This window comes from Phyllobates terribilis, unplaced genomic scaffold, assembly GCF_046119375.1.
Source record: "Phyllobates terribilis strain yellow unplaced genomic scaffold, ASM4611937v1 Scaffold_175__1_contigs__length_3988992, whole genome shotgun sequence".
Taxonomy (NCBI): Eukaryota; Metazoa; Chordata; class Amphibia; order Anura; family Dendrobatidae; genus Phyllobates; species Phyllobates terribilis.
Window position 1 is genome coordinate 3,271,752 of NW_027362935.1, and position 21,934 is coordinate 3,293,685.

The 21,934-nt window shown below is 46.6% G+C and overlaps 14 non-coding genes and 1 pseudogene across 14 annotated transcripts; all 15 read left to right on the forward strand.

Annotated features, from left to right (window-relative positions):
- The first annotated feature begins 719 nt into the window (after positions 1–719).
- On the forward strand, positions 720–910 carry LOC141212443 (U2 spliceosomal RNA). Its single transcript, XR_012282201.1, has one exon. It is a non-coding gene; the product is annotated as a U2 spliceosomal RNA (small nuclear RNA).
- A 1,115-nt stretch (positions 911–2,025) lies between these two features.
- Positions 2,026–2,216, forward strand: LOC141212454 (U2 spliceosomal RNA). Its single transcript, XR_012282212.1, has one exon. It is a non-coding gene; the product is annotated as a U2 spliceosomal RNA (small nuclear RNA).
- A 1,112-nt stretch (positions 2,217–3,328) lies between these two features.
- Positions 3,329–3,519, forward strand: LOC141212466 (U2 spliceosomal RNA). The gene has a single exon (XR_012282223.1). It is a non-coding gene; the product is annotated as a U2 spliceosomal RNA (small nuclear RNA).
- A 1,112-nt stretch (positions 3,520–4,631) lies between these two features.
- On the forward strand, positions 4,632–4,822 carry LOC141212478 (U2 spliceosomal RNA). Its single transcript, XR_012282234.1, has one exon. It is a non-coding gene; the product is annotated as a U2 spliceosomal RNA (small nuclear RNA).
- A 1,118-nt stretch (positions 4,823–5,940) lies between these two features.
- Positions 5,941–6,131, forward strand: LOC141212489 (U2 spliceosomal RNA). The gene has a single exon (XR_012282245.1). It is a non-coding gene; the product is annotated as a U2 spliceosomal RNA (small nuclear RNA).
- A 1,115-nt stretch (positions 6,132–7,246) lies between these two features.
- LOC141212501 (U2 spliceosomal RNA) lies at positions 7,247–7,437 on the forward strand. Its single transcript, XR_012282252.1, has one exon. It is a non-coding gene; the product is annotated as a U2 spliceosomal RNA (small nuclear RNA).
- A 1,115-nt stretch (positions 7,438–8,552) lies between these two features.
- LOC141212483 (U2 spliceosomal RNA) lies at positions 8,553–8,742 on the forward strand. The gene has a single exon (XR_012282239.1). It is a non-coding gene; the product is annotated as a U2 spliceosomal RNA (small nuclear RNA).
- Positions 8,743–9,854: 1,112 nt separating this feature from the next.
- Positions 9,855–10,045, forward strand: LOC141212513 (U2 spliceosomal RNA). The gene has a single exon (XR_012282261.1). It is a non-coding gene; the product is annotated as a U2 spliceosomal RNA (small nuclear RNA).
- Positions 10,046–11,160: 1,115 nt separating this feature from the next.
- On the forward strand, positions 11,161–11,351 carry LOC141212524 (U2 spliceosomal RNA). The gene has a single exon (XR_012282263.1). It is a non-coding gene; the product is annotated as a U2 spliceosomal RNA (small nuclear RNA).
- Positions 11,352–12,463: 1,112 nt separating this feature from the next.
- LOC141212537 (U2 spliceosomal RNA) lies at positions 12,464–12,654 on the forward strand. Its single transcript, XR_012282265.1, has one exon. It is a non-coding gene; the product is annotated as a U2 spliceosomal RNA (small nuclear RNA).
- Positions 12,655–13,766: 1,112 nt separating this feature from the next.
- LOC141212540 (U2 spliceosomal RNA) lies at positions 13,767–13,957 on the forward strand. Its single transcript, XR_012282266.1, has one exon. It is a non-coding gene; the product is annotated as a U2 spliceosomal RNA (small nuclear RNA).
- Positions 13,958–15,072: 1,115 nt separating this feature from the next.
- LOC141212542 (U2 spliceosomal RNA) lies at positions 15,073–15,263 on the forward strand. Its single transcript, XR_012282267.1, has one exon. It is a non-coding gene; the product is annotated as a U2 spliceosomal RNA (small nuclear RNA).
- Positions 15,264–16,378: 1,115 nt separating this feature from the next.
- LOC141212464 (U2 spliceosomal RNA) lies at positions 16,379–16,569 on the forward strand. The gene has a single exon (XR_012282221.1). It is a non-coding gene; the product is annotated as a U2 spliceosomal RNA (small nuclear RNA).
- Positions 16,570–17,684: 1,115 nt separating this feature from the next.
- On the forward strand, positions 17,685–17,875 carry LOC141212543 (U2 spliceosomal RNA). The gene has a single exon (XR_012282268.1). It is a non-coding gene; the product is annotated as a U2 spliceosomal RNA (small nuclear RNA).
- A 1,118-nt stretch (positions 17,876–18,993) lies between these two features.
- Positions 18,994–19,091, forward strand: LOC141212517 (U2 spliceosomal RNA; annotated as a pseudogene).
- Positions 19,092–21,934: the final 2,843 nt, after the last annotated feature.

Consider the following 21,934-nt stretch of genomic DNA (forward strand, 5'->3'; position numbering starts at 1 on the left):
TTTTAAACTCACCTGAGCTAACAGGTATGTGCGCTGGTTACTCTGCTGCGCTTAAAATTTCTTTTTTGGTTTGCTACAATGCCTTTTCTGAAACGTTGTCTCCCTCTGCTGGAACACTGACTTCTTTCATTTAATGCCTGCAGACTATAAAAGAGAACCCAACCCAAAAAGTTTGGTTGATTAGTCTGTGGCATTCTGTTAAACTGTTGCTTATGGCGGTCTCTGTGAGCTTCTCAGCGACATTCAGCCAGCCAGGTATCCTGCCTGCAGTAGATGGATTGTGGCAATGGAACGCTGGCTGCGCGTGTCATAATAGGCTCTGAGCCTTTATATACCTGTGCACAGCAGCAGCCACCTTCAGTCTGCTGCTGGACAGCCAGCAGCAGCAGCAGCAGGAGAGGTATGTAATCAGGAGCCTTCCTGCTAAGGGTAGACAGCTGCTCGTTCCACCCCACCCCCCGCCTTAATTGGTTCTCCTCCCTTCCAACGGTGTTGAGGCGGGTGGGAACAGCAGGTGGTGAAGGTGCTGTGTTTAAAGAGGTGGAGTTATGCAGATCTAAAACGCGTGGATTGCAGCAGCAGCAAGCCGAAAAGTGCAGGCATGTAAGGGATCTAGAGGTTGACAACATGTCTTCTTAACGGGAGTCCAGGAGCTCATCTCCACAAATGGACTTTTCAGGATCCTTGGGTGGCTCCGTAGTTTGAAACCAATTCTGGTTATCGCTTCTCGGCCTTTTGGCTAAGATCAAGTGTAGTATCTGTTCTTATCAGTTTAATATCTGATACGTCCCCTATCTGGGGACCATATATTAAATGGATTTTTAGAACAGGGAGATGGAAAAAGAGCTTGCTCTGTCCACTCCACGCATTGACCTGGTATTGCAGTATCTCCAGGACCGGTGCACCCCTTCTTTAATGCAGTTTCTAAAATCAGAAAGAATTGAATTCAATGTTTTTTGTTCATTTTGCTTGTTTGTCGGATTTTGGGATGGACTCTTTGGCTTTGCTTTTCTTCTCCTCATTGGATTTTTCATGTTCAAAGTTGCAGAAGCCAGATTACAAGCTCATTTTGGTTCAACTTCAGCAACTGTGCATTGCATTGCCATGTAATGTGATGCAATGCTATCTTTCTAGCTCTCCCTTTTTACTTCCTTTTGGATAAACAGACATATTAGGCAAGCATTTTGGAGCTTTCACCTAAATAACTACAGGTGGTGAGATAAGCTGCACAATATAATTGACCTTTCAGTATATTGTTGCACACACACCATCTATTTAGCAAATGCCCTTGTTATCAACAGCAGCCTTTTAAACTCACCTGAGCTAACAGGTATGTGCGCTGGTTACTCTGCTGCGCTTAAAATTTCTTTTTTGGTTTGCTACAATGCCTTTTCTGAAACGTTGTCTCCCTCTGCTGGAACACTGACTTCTTTCATTTAATGCCTGCAGACTATAAAAGAGAACCCAACCCAAAAAGTTTGGTTGATTAGTCTGTGGCATTCTGTTAAACTGTTGCTTATGGCGGTCTCTGTGAGCTTCTCAGCGACATTCAGCCAGCCAGGTATCCTGCCTGCAGTAGATGGAAAGTGGCAATGGAACGCTGGCTGCGCGTGTCATAATAGGCTCTGAGCCTTTATATACCTGTGCACAGCAGCAGCCACCTTCAGTCTGCTGCTGGACAGCCAGCAGCAGCAGCAGCAGGAGAGGTATGTAATCAGGAGCCCTCCTGCTAAGGGTAGACAGCTGCTCGTTCCACCCCACCCCCCGCCTTAATTGGTTCTCCTCCCTTCCAACGGTGTTGAGGCGGGTGGGAACAGCAGGGGGTGAAGGTGCTGTGTTTAAAGAGGTGGAGTTATGCAGATCTAAAACGCGTGGATTGCAGCAGCAGCAAGCCGAAAAGTGCAGGCATGTAAGGGATCTAGAGGTTGACAACATGTCTTCTTAACGGGAGTCCAGGAGCTCATCTCCACAAATGGACTTTTCATGATCCTTGGGTGGCTCCGTAGTTTGAAACCAATTCTGGTTATCGCTTCTCGGCCTTTTGGCTAAGATCAAGTGTAGTATCTGTTCTTATCAGTTTAATATCTGATACGTCCCCTATCTGGGGACCATATATTAAATGGATTTTTAGAACAGGGAGATGGAAAAAGAGCTTGCTCTGTCCACTCCACGCATTGACCTGGTATTGCAGTATCTCCAGGACCGGTGCACCCCTTCTTTAATGCAGTTTCTAAAATCAGAAAGAATTGAATTCAATGTTTTTTGTTCATTTTGCTTGTTTGTCGGATTTTGGGATGGACTCTTTGGCTTTGCTTTTCTTCTCCTCATTGGATTTTTCATGTTCAAAGTTGCAGAAGCCAGATTACAAGCTCATTTTGGTTCAACTTCAGCAACTGTGCATTGCATTGCCATGTAATGTGATGCAATGCTATCTTTCTAGCTCTCCCTTTTTACTTCCTTTTGGATAAACAGACATATTAGGCAAGCATTTTGGAGCTTTCACCTAAATAACTACAGGTGGTGAGATAAGCTGCACAATATAATTGACCTTTCAGTATATTGTTGCACACACACCATCTATTTAGCAAATGCCCTTGTTATCAACAGCAGCCTTTTAAACTCACCTGAGCTAACAGGTATGTGCGCTGGTTACTCTGCTGCGCTTAAAATTTCTTTTTTGGTTTGCTACAATGCCTTTTCTGAAACGTTGTCTCCCTCTGCTGGAACACTGACTTCTTTCATTTAATGCCTGCAGACTATAAAAGAGAACCCAACCCAAAAAGTTTGGTTGATTAGTCTGTGGCATTCTGTTAAACTGTTGCTTATGGCGGTCTCTGTGAGCTTCTCAGCGACATTCAGCCAGCCAGGTATCCTGCCTGCAGTAGATGGAATGTGGCAATGGAACGCTGGCTGCGCGTGTCATAATAGGCTCTGAGCCTTTATATACCTGTGCACAGCAGCAGCCACCTTCAGTCTGCTGCTGGACAGCCAGCAGCAGCAGCAGGAGAGGTATGTAATCAGGAGCCCTCCTGCTAAGGGTAGACAGCTGCTCGTTCCACCCCACCCCCCGCCTTAATTGGTTCTCCTCCCTTCCAACGGTGTTGAGGCGGGTGGGAACAGCAGGGGGTGAAGGTGCTGTGTTTAAAGAGGTGGAGTTATGCAGATCTAAAACGCGTGGATTGCAGCAGCAGCAAGCCGAAAAGTGCAGGCATGTAAGGGATCTAGAGGTTGACAACATGTCTTCTTAACGGGAGTCCAGGAGCTCATCTCCACAAATGGACTTTTCATGATCCTTGGGTGGCTCCGTAGTTTGAAACCAATTCTGGTTATCGCTTCTCGGCCTTTTGGCTAAGATCAAGTGTAGTATCTGTTCTTATCAGTTTAATATCTGATACGTCCCCTATCTGGGGACCATATATTAAATGGATTTTTAGAACAGGGAGATGGAAAAAGAGCTTGCTCTGTCCACTCCACGCATTGACCTGGTATTGCAGTATCTCCAGGACCGGTGCACCCCTTCTTTAATGCAGTTTCTAAAATCAGAAAGAATTGAATTCAATGTTTTTTGTTCATTTTGCTTGTTTGTCGGATTTTGGGATGGACTCTTTGGCTTTGCTTTTCTTCTCCTCATTGGATTTTTCATGTTCAAAGTTGCAGAAGCCAGATTACAAGCTCATTTTGGTTCAACTTCAGCAACTGTGCATTGCATTGCCATGTAATGTGATGCAATGCTATCTTTCTAGCTCTCCCTTTTTACTTCCTTTTGGATAAACAGACATATTAGGCAAGCATTTTGGAGCTTTCACCTAAATAACTACAGGTGGTGAGATAAGCTGCACAATATAATTGACCTTTCAGTATATTGTTGCACACACACCATCTATTTAGCAAATGCCCTTGTTATCAACAGCAGCCTTTTAAACTCACCTGAGCTAACAGGTATGTGCGCTGGTTACTCTGCTGCGCTTAAAATTTCTTTTTTGGTTTGCTACAATGCCTTTTCTGAAACGTTGTCTCCCTCTGCTGGAACACTGACTTCTTTCATTTAATGCCTGCAGACTATAAAAGAGAACCCAACCCAAAAAGTTTGGTTGATTAGTCTGTGGCATTCTGTTAAACTGTTGCTTATGGCGGTCTCTGTGAGCTTCTCAGCGACATTCAGCCAGCCAGGTATCCTGCCTGCAGTAGATGGAATGTGGCAATGGAACGCTGGCTGCGCGTGTCATAATAGGCTCTGAGCCTTTATATACCTGTGCACAGCAGCAGCCACCTTCAGTCTGCTGCTGGACAGCCAGCAGCAGCAGCAGGAGAGGTATGTAATCAGGAGCCCTCCTGCTAAGGGTAGACAGCTGCTCGTTCCACCCCACCCCCCGCCTTAATTGGTTCTCCTCCCTTCCAACGGTGTTGAGGCGGGTGGGAACAGCAGGGGGTGAAGGTGCTGTGTTTAAAGAGGTGGAGTTATGCAGATCTAAAACGCGTGGATTGCAGCAGCAGCAAGCCGAAAAGTGCAGGCATGTAAGGGATCTAGAGGTTGACAACATGTCTTCTTAACGGGAGTCCAGGAGCTCATCTCCACAAATGGACTTTTCATGATCCTTGGGTGGCTCCGTAGTTTGAAACCAATTCTGGTTATCGCTTCTCGGCCTTTTGGCTAAGATCAAGTGTAGTATCTGTTCTTATCAGTTTAATATCTGATACGTCCCCTATCTGGGGACCATATATTAAATGGATTTTTAGAACAGGGAGATGGAAAAAGAGCTTGCTCTGTCCACTCCACGCATTGACCTGGTATTGCAGTATCTCCAGGACCGGTGCACCCCTTCTTTAATGCAGTTTCTAAAATCAGAAAGAATTGAATTCAATGTTTTTTGTTCATTTTGCTTGTTTGTCGGATTTTGGGATGGACTCTTTGGCTTTGCTTTTCTTCTCCTCATTGGATTTTTCATGTTCAAAGTTGCAGAAGCCAGATTACAAGCTCATTTTGGTTCAACTTCAGCAACTGTGCATTGCATTGCCATGTAATGTGATGCAATGCTATCTTTCTAGCTCTCCCTTTTTACTTCCTTTTGGATAAACAGACATATTAAGCAAGCATTTTGGAGCTTTCACCTAAATAACTACAGGTGGTGAGATAAGCTGCACAATATAATTGACCTTTCAGTATATTGTTGCACACACACCATCTATTTAGCAAATGCCCTTGTTATCAACAGCAGCCTTTTAAACTCACCTGAGCTAACAGGTATGTGCGCTGGTTACTCTGCTGCGCTTAAAATTTCTTTTTTGGTTTGCTACAATGCCTTTTCTGAAACGTTGTCTCCTTCTGCTGGAACACTGACTTCTTTCATTTAATGCCTGCAGACTATAAAAGAGAACCCAACCCAAAAAGTTTGGTTGATTAGTCTGTGGCATTCTGTTAAACTGTTGCTTATGGCGGTCTCTGTGAGCTTCTCAGCGACATTCAGCCAGCCAGGTATCCTGCCTGCAGTAGATGGAATGTGGCAATGGAACGCTGGCTGCGCGTGTCATAATAGGCTCTGAGCCTTTATATACCTGTGCACAGCAGCAGCCACCTTCAGTCTGCTGCTGGACAGCCAGCAGCAGCAGCAGCAGCAGGAGAGGTATGTAATCAGGAGCCCTCCTGCTAAGGGTAGACAGCTGCTCGTTCCACCCCACCCCCCGCCTTAATTGGTTCTCCTCCCTTCCAACGGTGTTGAGGCGGGTGGGAACAGCAGGGGCTGAAGGTGCTGTGTTTAAAGAGGTGGAGTTATGCAGATCTAAAACGCGTGGATTGCAGCAGCAGCAAGCCGAAAAGTGCAGGCATGTAAGGGATCTAGAGGTTGACAACATGTCTTCTTAACGGGAGTCCAGGAGCTCATCTCCACAAATGGACTTTTCAGGATCCTTGGGTGGCTCCGTAGTTTGAAACCAATTCTGGTTATCGCTTCTCGGCCTTTTGGCTAAGATCAAGTGTAGTATCTGTTCTTATCAGTTTAATATCTGATACGTCCCCTATCTGGGGACCATATATTAAATGGATTTTTAGAACAGGGAGATGGAAAAAGAGCTTGCTCTGTCCACTCCACGCATTGACCTGGTATTGCAGTATCTCCAGGACCGGTGCACCCCTTCTTTAATGCAGTTTCTAAAATCAGAAAGAATTGAATTCAATGTTTTTTGTTCATTTTGCTTGTTTGTCGGATTTTGGGATGGACTCTTTGGCTTTGCTTTTCTTCTCCTCATTGGATTTTTCATGTTCAAAGTTGCAGAAGCCAGATTACAAGCTCATTTTGGTTCAACTTCAGCAACTGTGCATTGCATTGCCATGTAATGTGATGCAATGCTATCTTTCTAGCTCTCCCTTTTTACTTCCTTTTGGATAAACAGACATATTAGGCAAGCATTTTGGAGCTTTCACCTAAATAACTACAGGTGGTGAGATAAGCTGCACAATATAATTGACCTTTCAGTATATTGTTGCACACACACCATCTATTTAGCAAATGCCCTTGTTATCAACAGCAGCCTTTTAAACTCACCTGAGCTAACAGGTATGTGCGCTGGTTACTCTGCTGCGCTTAAAATTTCTTTTTTGGTTTGCTACAATGCCTTTTCTGAAACGTTGTCTCCTTCTGCTGGAACACTGACTTCTTTCATTTAATGCCTGCAGACTATAAAAGAGAACCCAACCCAAAAAGTTTGGTTGATTAGTCTGTGGCATTCTGTTAAACTGTTGCTTATGGCGGTCTCTGTGAGCTTCTCAGCGACATTCAGCCAGCCAGGTATCCTGCCTGCAGTAGATGGAATGTGGCAATGGAACGCTGGCTGCGCGTCTCATAATAGGCTCTGAGCCTTTATATACCTGTGCACAGCAGCAGCCACCTTCAGTCTGCTGCTGGACAGCCAGCAGCAGCAGCAGCAGGAGAGGTATGTAATCAGGAGCCCTCCTGCTAAGGGTAGACAGCTGCTCGTTCCACCCCACCCCCCGCCTTAATTGGTTCTCCTCCCTTCCAACGGTGTTGAGGTGGGTGGGAACAGCAGGGGGTGAAGGTGCTGTGTTTAAAGAGGTGGAGTTATGCAGATCTAAAACGCGTGGATTGCAGCAGCAGCAAGCCGAAAAGTGCAGGCATGTAAGGGATCTAGAGGTTGACAACATGTCTTCTTAACGGGAGTCCAGGAGCTCATCTCCACAAATGGACTTTTCAGGATCCTTGGGTGGCTCCGTAGTTTGAAACCAATTCTGGTTATCGCTTCTCGGCCTTTTGGCTAAGATCAAGTGTAGTATCTGTTCTTATCAGTTTAATATCTGATACGTCCCCTATCTGGGGACCATATATTAAATGGATTTTTAGAACAGGGAGATGGAAAAAGAGCTTGCTCTGTCCACTCCACGCATTGACCTGGTATTGCAGTATCTCCAGGACCGGTGCACCCCTTCTTTAATGCAGTTTCTAAAATCAGAAAGAATTGAATTCAATGTTTTTTGTTCATTTTGCTTGTTTGTCGGATTTTGGGATGGACTCTTTGGCTTTGCTTTTCTTCTCCTCATTGGATTTTTCATGTTCAAAGTTGCAGAAGCCAGATTACAAGCTCATTTTGGTTCAACTTCAGCAACTGTGCATTGCATTGCCATGTAATGTGATGCAATGCTATCTTTCTAGCTCTCCCTTTTTACTTCCTTTTGGATAAACAGACATATTAGGCAAGCATTTTGGAGCTTTCACCTAAATAACTACAGGTGGTGAGATAAGCTGCACAATATAATTGACCTTTCAGTATATTGTTGCACACACACCATCTATTTAGCAAATGCCCTTGTTATCAACAGCAGCCTTTTAAACTCACCTGAGCTAACAGGTATGTGCGCTGGTTACTCTGCTGCGCTTAAAATTTCTTTTTTGGTTTGCTACAATGCCTTTTCTGAAACGTTGTCTCCCTCTGCTGGAACACTGACTTCTTTCATTTAATGCCTGCAGACTATAAAAGAGAACCCAACCCAAAAAGTTTGGTTGATTAGTCTGTGGCATTCTGTTAAACTGTTGCTTATGGCGGTCTCTGTGAGCTTCTCAGCGACATTCAGCCAGCCAGGTATCCTGCCTGCAGTAGATGGATTGTGGCAATGGAACGCTGGCTGCGCGTGTCATAATAGGCTCTGAGCCTTTATATACCTGTGCACAGCAGCAGCCACCTTCAGTCTGCTGCTGGACAGCCAGCAGCAGCAGCAGCAGGAGAGGTATGTAATCAGGAGCCTTCCTGCTAAGGGTAGACAGCTGCTCGTTCCACCCCACCCCCCGCCTTAATTGGTTCTCCTCCCTTCCAACGGTGTTGAGGCGGGTGGGAACAGCAGGGGGTGAAGGTGCTGTGTTTAAAGAGGTGGAGTTATGCAGATCTAAAACGCGTGGATTGCAGCAGCAGCAAGCCGAAAAGTGCAGGCATGTAAGGGATCTAGAGGTTGACAACATGTCTTCTTAACGGGAGTCCAGGAGCTCATCTCCACAAATGGACTTTTCAGGATCCTTGGGTGGCTCCGTAGTTTGAAACCAATTCTGGTTATCGCTTCTCGGCCTTTTGGTAAGATCAAGTGTAGTATCTGTTCTTATCAGTTTAATATCTGATACGTCCCCTATCTGGGGACCATATATTAAATGGATTTTTAGAACAGGGAGATGGAAAAAGAGCTTGCTCTGTCCACTCCACGCATTGACCTGGTATTGCAGTATCTCCAGGACCGGTGCACCCCTTCTTTAATGCAGTTTCTAAAATCAGAAAGAATTGAATTCAATGTTTTTTGTTCATTTTGCTTGTTTGTCGGATTTTGGGATGGACTCTTTGGCTTTGCTTTTCTTCTCCTCATTGGATTTTTCATGTTCAAAGTTGCAGAAGCCAGATTACAAGCTCATTTTGGTTCAACTTCAGCAACTGTGCATTGCATTGCCATGTAATGTGATGCAATGCTATCTTTCTAGCTCTCCCTTTTTACTTCCTTTTGGATAAACAGACATATTAGGCAAGCATTTTGGAGCTTTCACCTAAATAACTACAGGTGGTGAGATAAGCTGCACAATATAATTGACCTTTCAGTATATTGTTGCACACACACCATCTATTTAGCAAATGCCCTTGTTATCAACAGCAGCCTTTTAAACTCACCTGAGCTAACAGGTATGTGCGCTGGTTACTCTGCTGCGCTTAAAATTTCTTTTTTGGTTTGCTACAATGCCTTTTCTGAAACGTTGTCTCCCTCTGCTGGAACACTGACTTCTTTCATTTAATGCCTGCAGACTATAAAAGAGAACCCAACCCAAAAAGTTTGGTTGATTAGTCTGTGGCATTCTGTTAAACTGTTGCTTATGGCGGTCTCTGTGAGCTTCTCAGCGACATTCAGCCAGCCAGGTATCCTGCCTGCAGTAGATGGAATGTGGCAATGGAACGCTGGCTGCGCGTGTCATAATAGGCTCTGAGCCTTTATATACCTGTGCACAGCAGCAGCCACCTTCAGTCTGCTGCTGGACAGCCAGCAGCAGCAGCAGGAGAGGTATGTAATCAGGAGCCCTCCTGCTAAGGGTAGACAGCTGCTCGTTCCACCCCACCCCCCGCCTTAATTGGTTCTCCTCCCTTCCAACGGTGTTGAGGCGGGTGGGAACAGCAGGGGGTGAAGGTGCTGTGTTTAAAGAGGTGGAGTTATGCAGATCTAAAACGCGTGGATTGCAGCAGCAGCAAGCCGAAAAGTGCAGGCATGTAAGGGATCTAGAGGTTGACAACATGTCTTCTTAACGGGAGTCCAGGAGCTCATCTCCACAAATGGACTTTTCAGGATCCTTGGGTGGCTCCGTAGTTTGAAACCAATTCTGGTTATCGCTTCTCGGCCTTTTGGCTAAGATCAAGTGTAGTATCTGTTCTTATCAGTTTAATATCTGATACGTCCCCTATCTGGGGACCATATATTAAATGGATTTTTAGAACAGGGAGATGGAAAAAGAGCTTGCTCTGTCCACTCCACGCATTGACCTGGTATTGCAGTATCTCCAGGACCGGTGCACCCCTTCTTTAATGCAGTTTCTAAAATCAGAAAGAATTGAATTCAATGTTTTTTGTTCATTTTGCTTGTTTGTCGGATTTTGGGATGGACTCTTTGGCTTTGCTTTTCTTCTCCTCATTGGATTTTTCATGTTCAAAGTTGCAGAAGCCAGATTACAAGCTCATTTTGGTTCAACTTCAGCAACTGTGCATTGCATTGCCATGTAATGTGATGCAATGCTATCTTTCTAGCTCTCCCTTTTTACTTCCTTTTGGATAAACAGACATATTAGGCAAGCATTTTGGAGCTTTCACCTAAATAACTACAGGTGGTGAGATAAGCTGCACAATATAATTGACCTTTCAGTATATTGTTGCACACACACCATCTATTTAGCAAATGCCCTTGTTATCAACAGCAGCCTTTTAAACTCACCTGAGCTAACAGGTATGTGCGCTGGTTACTCTGCTGCGCTTAAAATTTCTTTTTTGGTTTGCTACAATGCCTTTTCTGAAACGTTGTCTCCCTCTGCTGGAACACTGACTTCTTTCATTTAATGCCTGCAGACTATAAAAGAGAACCCAACCCAAAAAGTTTGGTTGATTAGTCTGTGGCATTCTGTTAAACTGTTGCTTATGGCGGTCTCTGTGAGCTTCTCAGCGACATTCAGCCAGCCAGGTATCCTGCCTGCAGTAGATGGATTGTGGCAATGGAACGCTGGCTGCGCGTGTCATAATAGGCTCTGAGCCTTTATATACCTGTGCACAGCAGCAGCCACCTTCAGTCTGCTGCTGGACAGCCAGCAGCAGCAGCAGCAGGAGAGGTATGTAATCAGGAGCCTTCCTGCTAAGGGTAGACAGCTGCTCGTTCCACCCCACCCCCCGCCTTAATTGGTTCTCCTCCCTTCCAACGGTGTTGAGGCGGGTGGGAACAGCAGGGGGTGAAGGTGCTGTGTTTAAAGAGGTGGAGTTATGCAGATCTAAAACGCGTGGATTGCAGCAGCAGCAAGCCGAAAAGTGCAGGCATGTAAGGGATCTAGAGGTTGACAACATGTCTTCTTAACGGGAGTCCAGGAGCTCATCTCCACAAATGGACTTTTCAGGATCCTTGGGTGGCTCCGTAGTTTGAAACCAATTCTGGTTATCGCTTCTCGGCCTTTTGGCTAAGATCAAGTGTAGTATCTGTTCTTATCAGTTTAATATCTGATACGTCCCCTATCTGGGGACCATATATTAAATGGATTTTTAGAACAGGGAGATGGAAAAAGAGCTTGCTCTGTCCACTCCACGCATTGACCTGGTATTGCAGTATCTCCAGGACCGGTGCACCCCTTCTTTAATGCAGTTTCTAAAATCAGAAAGAATTGAATTCAATGTTTTTTGTTCATTTTGCTTGTTTGTCGGATTTTGGGATGGACTCTTTGGCTTTGCTTTTCTTCTCCTCATTGGATTTTTCATGTTCAAAGTTGCAGAAGCCAGATTACAAGCTCATTTTGGTTCAACTTCAGCAACTGTGCATTGCATTGCCATGTAATGTGATGCAATGCTATCTTTCTAGCTCTCCCTTTTTACTTCCTTTTGGATAAACAGACATATTAGGCAAGCATTTTGGAGCTTTCACCTAAATAACTACAGGTGGTGAGATAAGCTGCACAATATAATTGACCTTTCAGTATATTGTTGCACACACACCATCTATTTAGCAAATGCCCTTGTTATCAACAGCAGCCTTTTAAACTCACCTGAGCTAACAGGTATGTGCGCTGGTTACTCTGCTGCGCTTAAAATTTCTTTTTTGGTTTGCTACAATGCCTTTTCTGAAACGTTGTCTCCCTCTGCTGGAACACTGACTTCTTTCATTTAATGCCTGCAGACTATAAAAGAGAACCCAACCCAAAAAGTTTGGTTGATTAGTCTGTGGCATTCTGTTAAACTGTTGCTTATGGCGGTCTCTGTGAGCTTCTCAGCGACATTCAGCCAGCCAGGTATCCTGCCTGCAGTAGATGGAATGTGGCAATGGAACGCTGGCTGCGCGTGTCATAATAGGCTCTGAGCCTTTATATACCTGTGCACAGCAGCAGCCACCTTCAGTCTGCTGCTGGACAGCCAGCAGCAGCAGCAGGAGAGGTATGTAATCAGGAGCCCTCCTGCTAAGGGTAGACAGCTGCTCGTTCCACCCCACCCCCCGCCTTAATTGGTTCTCCTCCCTTCCAACGGTGTTGAGGCGGGTGGGAACAGCAGGGGGTGAAGGTGCTGTGTTTAAAGAGGTGGAGTTATGCAGATCTAAAACGCGTGGATTGCAGCAGCAGCAAGCCGAAAAGTGCAGGCATGTAAGGGATCTAGAGGTTGACAACATGTCTTCTTAACGGGAGTCCAGGAGCTCATCTCCACAAATGGACTTTTCAGGATCCTTGGGTGGCTCCGTAGTTTGAAACCAATTCTGGTTATCGCTTCTCGGCCTTTTGGCTAAGATCAAGTGTAGTATCTGTTCTTATCAGTTTAATATCTGATACGTCCCCTATCTGGGGACCATATATTAAATGGATTTTTAGAACAGGGAGATGGAAAAAGAGCTTGCTCTGTCCACTCCACGCATTGACCTGGTATTGCAGTATCTCCAGGACCGGTGCACCCCTTCTTTAATGCAGTTTCTAAAATCAGAAAGAATTGAATTCAATGTTTTTTGTTCATTTTGCTTGTTTGTCGGATTTTGGGATGGACTCTTTGGCTTTGCTTTTCTTCTCCTCATTGGATTTTTCATGTTCAAAGTTGCAGAAGCCAGATTACAAGCTCATTTTGGTTCAACTTCAGCAACTGTGCATTGCATTGCCATGTAATGTGATGCAATGCTATCTTTCTAGCTCTCCCTTTTTACTTCCTTTTGGATAAACAGACATATTAGGCAAGCATTTTGGAGCTTTCACCTAAATAACTACAGGTGGTGAGATAAGCTGCACAATATAATTGACCTTTCAGTGTATTGTTGCACACACACCATCTATTTAGCAAATGCCCTTGTTATCAACAGCAGCCTTTTAAACTCACCTGAGCTAACAGGTATGTGCGCTGGTTACTCTGCTGCGCTTAAAATTTCTTTTTTGGTTTGCTACAATGCCTTTTCTGAAACGTTGTCTCCTTCTGCTGGAACACTGACTTCTTTCATTTAATACCTGCAGACTATAAAAGAGAACCCAACCCAAAAAGTTTGGTTGATTAGTCTGTGGCATTCTGTTAAACTGTTGCTTATGGCGGTCTCTGTGAGCTTCTCAGCGACATTCAGCCAGCCAGGTATCCTGCCTGCAGTAGATGGAATGTGGCAATGGAACGCTGGCTGCGCGTGTCATAATAGGCTCTGAGCCTTTATATACCTGTGCACAGCAGCAGCCACCTTCAGTCTGCTGCTGGACAGCCAGCAGCAGCAGCAGGAGAGGTATGTAATCAGGAGCCCTCCTGCTAAGGGTAGACAGCTGCTTGTTCCACCCCACCCCCCGCCTTAATTGGTTCTCCTCCCTTCCAACGGTGTTGAGGCGGGTGGGAACAGCAGGGGGTGAAGGTGCTGTGTTTAAAGAGGTGGAGTTATGCAGATCTAAAACGCGTGGATTGCAGCAGCAGCAAGCCGAAAAGTGCAGGCATGTAAGGGATCTAGAGGTTGACAACATGTCTTCTTAACGGGAGTCCAGGAGCTCATCTCCACAAATGGACTTTTCAGGATCCTTGGGTGGCTCCGTAGTTTGAAACCAATTCTGGTTATCGCTTCTCGGCCTTTTGGCTAAGATCAAGTGTAGTATCTGTTCTTATCAGTTTAATATCTGATACGTCCCCTATCTGGGGACCATATATTAAATGGATTTTTAGAACAGGGAGATGGAAAAAGAGCTTGCTCTGTCCACTCCACGCATTGACCTGGTATTGCAGTATCTCCAGGACCGGTGCACCCCTTCTTTAATGCAGTTTCTAAAATCAGAAAGAATTGAATTCAATGTTTTTTGTTCATTTTGCTTGTTTGTCGGATTTTGGGATGGACTCTTTGGCTTTGCTTTTCTTCTCCTCATTGGATTTTTCATGTTCAAAGTTGCAGAAGCCAGATTACAAGCTCATTTTGGTTCAACTTCAGCAACTGTGCATTGCATTGCCATGTAATGTGATGCAATGCTATCTTTCTAGCTCTCCCTTTTTACTTCCTTTTGGATAAACAGACATATTAGGCAAGCATTTTGGAGCTTTCACCTAAATAACTACAGGTGGTGAGATAAGCTGCACAATATAATTGACCTTTCAGTATATTGTTGCACACACACCATCTATTTAGCAAATGCCCTTGTTATCAACAGCAGCCTTTTAAACTCACCTGAGCTAACAGGTATGTGCGCTGGTTACTCTGCTGCGCTTAAAATTTCTTTTTTGGTTTGCTACAATGCCTTTTCTGAAACGTTGTCTCCTTCTGCTGGAACACTGACTTCTTTCATTTAATGCCTGCAGACTATAAAAGAGAACCCAACCCAAAAAGTTTGGTTGATTAGTCTGTGGCATTCTGTTAAACTGTTGCTTATGGCGGTCTCTGTGAGCTTCTCAGCGACATTCAGCCAGCCAGGTATCCTGCCTGCAGTAGATGGAATGTGGCAATGGAACGCTGGCTGCGCGTGTCATAATAGGCTCTGAGCCTTTATATACCTGTGCACAGCAGCAGCCACCTTCAGTCTGCTGCTGGACAGCCAGCAGCAGCAGCAGCAGGAGAGGTATGTAATCAGGAGCCCTCCTGCTAAGGGTAGACAGCTGCTCGTTCCACCCCACCCCCCGCCTTAATTGGTTCTCCTCCCTTCCAACGGTGTTGAGGCGGGTGGGAACAGCAGGGGGTGAAGGTGCTGTGTTTAAAGAGGTGGAGTTATGCAGATCTAAAACGCGTGGATTGCAGCAGCAGCAAGCCGAAAAGTGCAGGCATGTAAGGGATCTAGAGGTTGACAACATGTCTTCTTAACGGGAGTCCAGGAGCTCATCTCCACAAATGGACTTTTCAGGATCCTTGGGTGGCTCCGTAGTTTGAAACCAATTCTGGTTATCGCTTCTCGGCCTTTTGGCTAAGATCAAGTGTAGTATCTGTTCTTATCAGTTTAATATCTGATACGTCCCCTATCTGGGGACCATATATTAAATGGATTTTTAGAACAGGGAGATGGAAAAAGAGCTTGCTCTGTCCACTCCACGCATTGACCTGGTATTGCAGTATCTCCAGGACCGGTGCACCCCTTCTTTAATGCAGTTTCTAAAATCAGAAAGAATTGAATTCAATGTTTTTTGTTCATTTTGCTTGTTTGTCGGATTTTGGGATGGACTCTTTGGCTTTGCTTTTCTTCTCCTCATTGGATTTTTCATGTTCAAAGTTGCAGAAGCCAGATTACAAGCTCATTTTGGTTCAACTTCAGCAACTGTGCATTGCATTGCCATGTAATGTGATGCAATGCTATCTTTCTAGCTCTCCCTTTTTACTTCCTTTTGGATAAACAGACATATTAGGCAAGCATTTTGGAGCTTTCACCTAAATAACTACAGGTGGTGAGATAAGCTGCACAATATAATTGACCTTTCAGTATATTGTTGCACACACACCATCTATTTAGCAAATGCCCTTGTTATCAACAGCAGCCTTTTAAACTCACCTGAGCTAACAGGTATGTGCGCTGGTTACTCTGCTGCGCTTAAAATTTCTTTTTTGGTTTGCTACAATGCCTTTTCTGAAACGTTGTCTCCTTCTGCTGGAACACTGACTTCTTTCATTTAATGCCTGCAGACTATAAAAGAGAACCCAACTCAAAAAGTTTGGTTGATTAGTCTGTGGCATTCTGTTAAACTGTTGCTTATGGCGGTCTCTGTGAGCTTCTCAGCGACATTCAGCCAGCCAGGTATCCTGCCTGCAGTAGATGGAATGTGGCAATGGAACGCTGGCTGCGCGTGTCATAATAGGCTCTGAGCCTTTATATACCTGTGCACAGCAGCAGCCACCTTCAGTCTGCTGCTGGACAGCCAGCAGCAGCAGCAGCAGGAGAGGTATGTAATCAGGAGCCCTCCTGCTAAGGGTAGACAGCTGCTCGTTCCACCCCACCCCCCGCCTTAATTGGTTCTCCTCCCTTCCAACGGTGTTGAGGCGGGTGGGAACAGCAGGGGGTGAAGGTGCTGTTTTTAAAGAGGTGGAGTTATGCAGATCTAAAACGCGTGGATTGCAGCAGCAGCAAGCCGAAAAGTGCAGGCATGTAAGGGATCTAGAGGTTGACAACATGTCTTCTTAACGGGAGTCCAGGAGCTCATCTCCACAAATGGACTTTTCAGGATCCTTGGGTGGCTCCGTAGTTTGAAACCAATTCTGGTTATCGCTTCTCGGCCTTTTGGCTAAGATCAAGTGTAGTATCTGTTCTTATCAGTTTAATATCTGATACGTCCCCTATCTGGGGACCATATATTAAATGGATTTTTAGAACAGGGAGATGGAAAAAGAGCTTGCTCTGTCCACTCCACGCATTGACCTGGTATTGCTGTATCTCCAGGACCGGTGCACCCCTTCTTTAATGCAGTTTCTAAAATCAGAAAGAATTGAATTCAATGTTTTTTGTTCATTTTGCTTGTTTGTCGGATTTTGGGATGGACTCTTTGGCTTTGCTTTTCTTCTCCTCATTGGATTTTTCATGTTCAAAGTTGCAGAAGCCAGATTACAAGCTCATTTTGGTTCAACTTCAGCAACTGTGCATTGCATTGCCATGTAATGTGATGCAATGCTATCTTTCTAGCTCTCCCTTTTTACTTCCTTTTGGATAAACAGACATATTAGGCAAGCATTTTGGAGCTTTCACCTAAATAACTACAGGTGGTGAGATAAGCTGCACAATATAATTGACCTTTCAGTATATTGTTGCACACACACCATCTATTTAGCAAATGCCCTTGTTATCAACAGCAGCCTTTTAAACTCACCTGAGCTAACAGGTATGTGCGCTGGTTACTCTGCTGCGCTTAAAATTTCTTTTTTGGTTTGCTACAATGCCTTTTCTGAAACGTTGTCTCCTTCTGCTGGAACACTGACTTCTTTCATTTAATGCCTGCAGACTATAAAAGAGAACCCAACCCAAAAAGTTTGGTTGATTAGTCTGTGGCATTCTGTTAAACTGTTGCTTATGGCGGTCTCTGTGAGCTTCTCAGCGACATTCAGCCAGCCAGGTATCCTGCCTGCAGTAGATGGAATGTGGCAATGGAACGCTGGCTGCGCGTGTCATAATAGGCTCTGAGCCTTTATATACCTGTGCACAGCAGCAGCCACCTTCAGTCTGCTGCTGGACAGCCAGCAGCAGCAGCAGCAGGAGAGGTATGTAATCAGGAGCCCTCCTGCTAAGGGTAGACAGCTGCTCGTTCCACCCCACCCCCCGCCTTAATTGGTTCTCCTCCCTTCCAACGGTGTTGAGGCGGGTGGGAACAGCAGGGGGTGAAGGTGCTGTGTTTAAAGAGGTGGAGTTATGCAGATCTAAAACGCGTGGATTGCAGCAGCAGCAAGCCGAAAAGTGCAGGCATGTAAGGGATCTAGAGGTTGACAACATGTCTTCTTAACGGGAGTCCAGGAGCTCATCTCCACAAATGGACTTTTCAGGATCCTTGGGTGGCTCCGTAGTTTGAAACCAATTCTGGTTATCGCTTCTCGGCCTTTTGGCTAAGATCAAGTGTAGTATCTGTTCTTATCAGTTTAATATCTGATACGTCCCCTATCTGGGGACCATATATTAAATGGATTTTTAGAACAGGGAGATGGAAAAAGAGCTTGCTCTGTCCACTCCACGCATTGACCTGGTATTGCAGTATCTCCAGGACCGGTGCACCCCTTCTTTAATGCAGTTTCTAAAATCAGAAAGAATTGAATTCAATGTTTTTTGTTCATTTTGCTTGTTTGTCGGATTTTGGGATGGACTCTTTGGCTTTGCTTTTCTTCTCCTCATTGGATTTTTCATGTTCAAAGTTGCAGAAGCCAGATTACAAGCTCATTTTGGTTCAACTTCAGCAACTGTGCATTGCATTGCCATGTAATGTGATGCAATGCTATCTTTCTAGCTCTCCCTTTTTACTTCCTTTTGGATAAACAGACATATTAGGCAAGCATTTTGGAGCTTTCACCTAAATAACTACAGGTGGTGAGATAAGCTGCACAATATAATTGACCTTTCAGTATATTGTTGCACACACACCATCTATTTAGCAAATGCCCTTGTTATCAACAGCAGCCTTTTAAACTCACCTGAGCTAACAGGTATGTGCGCTGGTTACTCTGCTGCGCTTAAAATTTCTTTTTTGGTTTGCTACAATGCCTTTTCTGAAACGTTGTCTCCTTCTGCTGGAACACTGACTTCTTTCATTTAATGCCTGCAGACTATAAAAGAGAACCCAACCCAAAAAGTTTGGTTGATTAGTCTGTGGCATTCTGTTAAACTGTTGCTTATGGCGGTCTCTGTGAGCTTCTCAGCGACATTCAGCCAGCCAGGTATCCTGCCTGCAGTAGATGGAATGTGGCAATGGAACGCTGGCTGCGCGTGTCATAATAGGCTCTGAGCCTTTATATACCTGTGCACAGCAGCAGCCACCTTCAGTCTGCTGCTGGACAGCCAGCAGCAGCAGCAGCAGCAGGAGAGGTATGTAATCAGGAGCCCTCCTGCTAAGGGTAGACAGCTGCTCGTTCCACCCCACCCCCCGCCTTAATTGGTTCTCCTCCCTTCCAACGGTGTTGAGGCGGGTGGGAACAGCAGGGGGTGAAGGTGCTGTGTTTAAAGAGGTGGAGTTATGCAGATCTAAAACGCGTGGATTGCAGCAGCAGCAAGCCGAAAAGTGCAGGCATGTAAGGGATCTAGAGGTTGACAACATGTCTTCTTAACGGGAGTCCAGGAGCTCATCTCCACAAATGGACTTTTCAGGATCCTTGGGTGGCTCCGTAGTTTGAAACCAATTCTGGTTATCGCTTCTCGGCCTTTTGGCTAAGATCAAGTGTAGTATCTGTTCTTTTAAGAACACAAGAGCTACGATCTACACTTGACGAGAGCGATCGAACTCAGAAGGAGAAGAGCTTCGGAGCCCAGCTGACATCAGAGAACGAAGGCGGATATCGGTGGGAGGAAGAAGCTCTAAAGAATCCAGAAGAAGACGAAGACTCGGAGAAGAATCGGGCTGTCCTGTGGAATCTTCGAGGAAGAAAATCATCGAGACAAAGACCTTTCGGGGAATTTGTCCAGAACACGACGGGAGAAGAATCTGCATAGCTCCACCCATTCCGGGAAGAGTTCCAGATCCAGCTCCAAGAAGTAACTGCAGGAGGAAAGCCATGGCAAGCGCTGCGAGGAAGGCCGAAAAGAAGAGCCTGGAGCTGGGGACAGCCAGGAGGGCCCAGCCAGGAGCCGATTCTGACCCCAAGGACTCTGCCTCCACGACTGGCCAGCAGAAGGGACCCCAGAAGCCCCGCCACGAAGCTCCAGCCCTGGAGCCATGGATGCGGCAGACGGTGGCCCTGAAGCTGAAGGAAGTGGATGGGAGGGTGCCGGACATGTCCTCGGACGTGTTCTGCCAGAAGATGCTGCTGGATCGAGGCTTCTCCAGGTCGGACACCCTCAGCATCCAGACCTTCTTGACGGGGATCTTCTTCGTCACCTTCGCCACTGTGAACACCTGCAGGAGGTTCTGGGAAATGGTAAGCGCAAAAGGACCGGATAATTCTTTCTCTGCCTTTACAGGTAGCTGCCCTATCCAGAGGGATGAAAGGAGGATCACGGTCTCCATGCGCAACCCGCACACCCCAGGCCAAGACATCTGTACCTTCCTGAGACGCTTCTGTTTGGTTGTGAAGGAACCCTCTCACATCCTGAATGGACTCGGCTTCTGGACAGGTAAGTGGTCGGTGACCGTTAGACTTCACAGGGACCTGGCGTACTCAGACGGACTTCGGCACCTGCCCCCGACATTCTCCCTGGGCAACTCCTACGGCCTCATCTATTACCCGGACATGCCGCGGAACTGCAGGAGATGCGGCAAGAACGGCCACGAGATGAAGGACTGCAAGGAGGATGCCTGCAGGATTTGTCGAGTGACGGGACACAGCTCGAAGGACTGCCCGAAGAAGACGTCCTGCAACCTGTGTGGGCTGGCGGCTCATCTGTACAAGGATTGCCCCAGGCGTGAGAGATCCTGGGCATCGGTGGTTGCGACGACCCCAGCTACGGAGGACAAGGCCCCGACGACCAGGCCTGTGAAGGTCAAGGACGCGACGACCAAGGCCCCAGCGGCCAAGGCCGAGACGACCAAGGCCAAAGCGGTCAAGGAGTCGGTGGCCAAAGCCCCAGCGACGGTCCCAGCAGCTCCGAAGCAGAAGAAAAAGTCAAAGGAGGGTAAGAGTTCTGTCACCCCTCTCTCGATCCCTCCCCCTGCCACCCCCGTCCAATCCCCCCCCACCCCGGCCACCCCTGCTGAGGATTCCACTTCCTCTTCCTCCTTCCCCTACTCCTCAGCAGGTGTCCTTTCCCCTGCCCCGGCAGCCACTCTCCCTCCCCAGACCATGGTAGCGGTGGAATTAACCTTTCCTCCACCCGCCGCTATCTATTCCGAGGAGGATTTTCCCCTTCTTGTCTCCCCAGTTCCAACCCGGGGAAAGAGGAAGGTGGAGGACAGCCCTGCTACTGAATCCTCCAAAAAGAAGATTCTGGATTTCGTAGGCGAAAAGGAGGATACCCTCCCTGAGCCAGAAGAGATGGAGCACATGGTTGAGACCCTGGTGGCCGAGCCAGAAGAGGAGGAACTGGTGGTCGCCGAGATTGAGGCCGCGCTGCTTGACCAGATGGAGGAAGAGGGCCTGCTGGTGATCCCGTCACCAGCAGTCAACACCGACGAGGGACCACCCGACCGGAGTGGTAACTAAGGTGTATTGCCTGCGCTAACTTTTTCTTTTTTCCCTACATGATGGCTAATATTAACTTATTTTCCATTAATGTCAGGAGCATCAAGGACAAGTTCAGACGTCAGACTATTTATGCCTTCCTTACTTCCCAGTTGTGTGATGTTTATATGTTGCAGGAATGTTCCCTTCCCTCCTCTAGGTCCTTCAAACATCTGGCCAGGGAGTGGTCCCACGGTCCATCCTACTGGTCCGGTGGGGGTGACTGCAAGTCTGCGGGGGTCGCAATTCTGATCGGGGGGGCGCATTCACGCTTGAGTCCGTCCAGGAGCTCATCTGCGGCAGGGCTCTTGTTGTAGATGGCAACTGGGCGGGAGAACCTGTCAGGTTCATCAACGTGTATGCGTCCCCACTGAAGAATGAGCGTTTGGAGCTTTTCCAGACCCTGCAGCTTCAGCTTGCCACCACCAGGACCTTAGTGATGGCCGGGGATTTCAACTGCCCCATCGAGGAGGACGGTCGTAGTTCTGGCACATCTGCCAAGTTGGACATCACGTCCAAGCTGCTCATCGAGATGGTAACCGAGGCCTCTCTTCAGGACGTGGTGGGCTCCATGGGGAGAGGCTCCACGAACTATTCGTGGAGCCGACCCGATGGCTCACTCCGCTCCAGGATTGACTTTGTGTTCACCTCTCGGGCAGTCAGGCAGAGTAGGCACTCGATGGTCTCCTGCTTCTTCTCCGACCACAGAGCCATTCACTTACAAGGTGTCCTCGGCGACGGTTTTCCGTCCGGCCCCGGCTCCTGGAAGCTGAATTGTGCTCTGCTGGCTCAGGATGAAGTCGTGGAGGAGCTGAGAGCAGCCTACGCAATGTGGCAGTCCTACAAGGGTAGCTTCCAAACAGTCTCTGATTGGTGGGAATATGTTAAACTTGAGTTTCGCTGTTTCTTTCAGGCCAAGGGTCGACAACAGGCGTGTGAGAAGAGGAGGGACTTCAGAGGGCTGCAGCGCGAGCT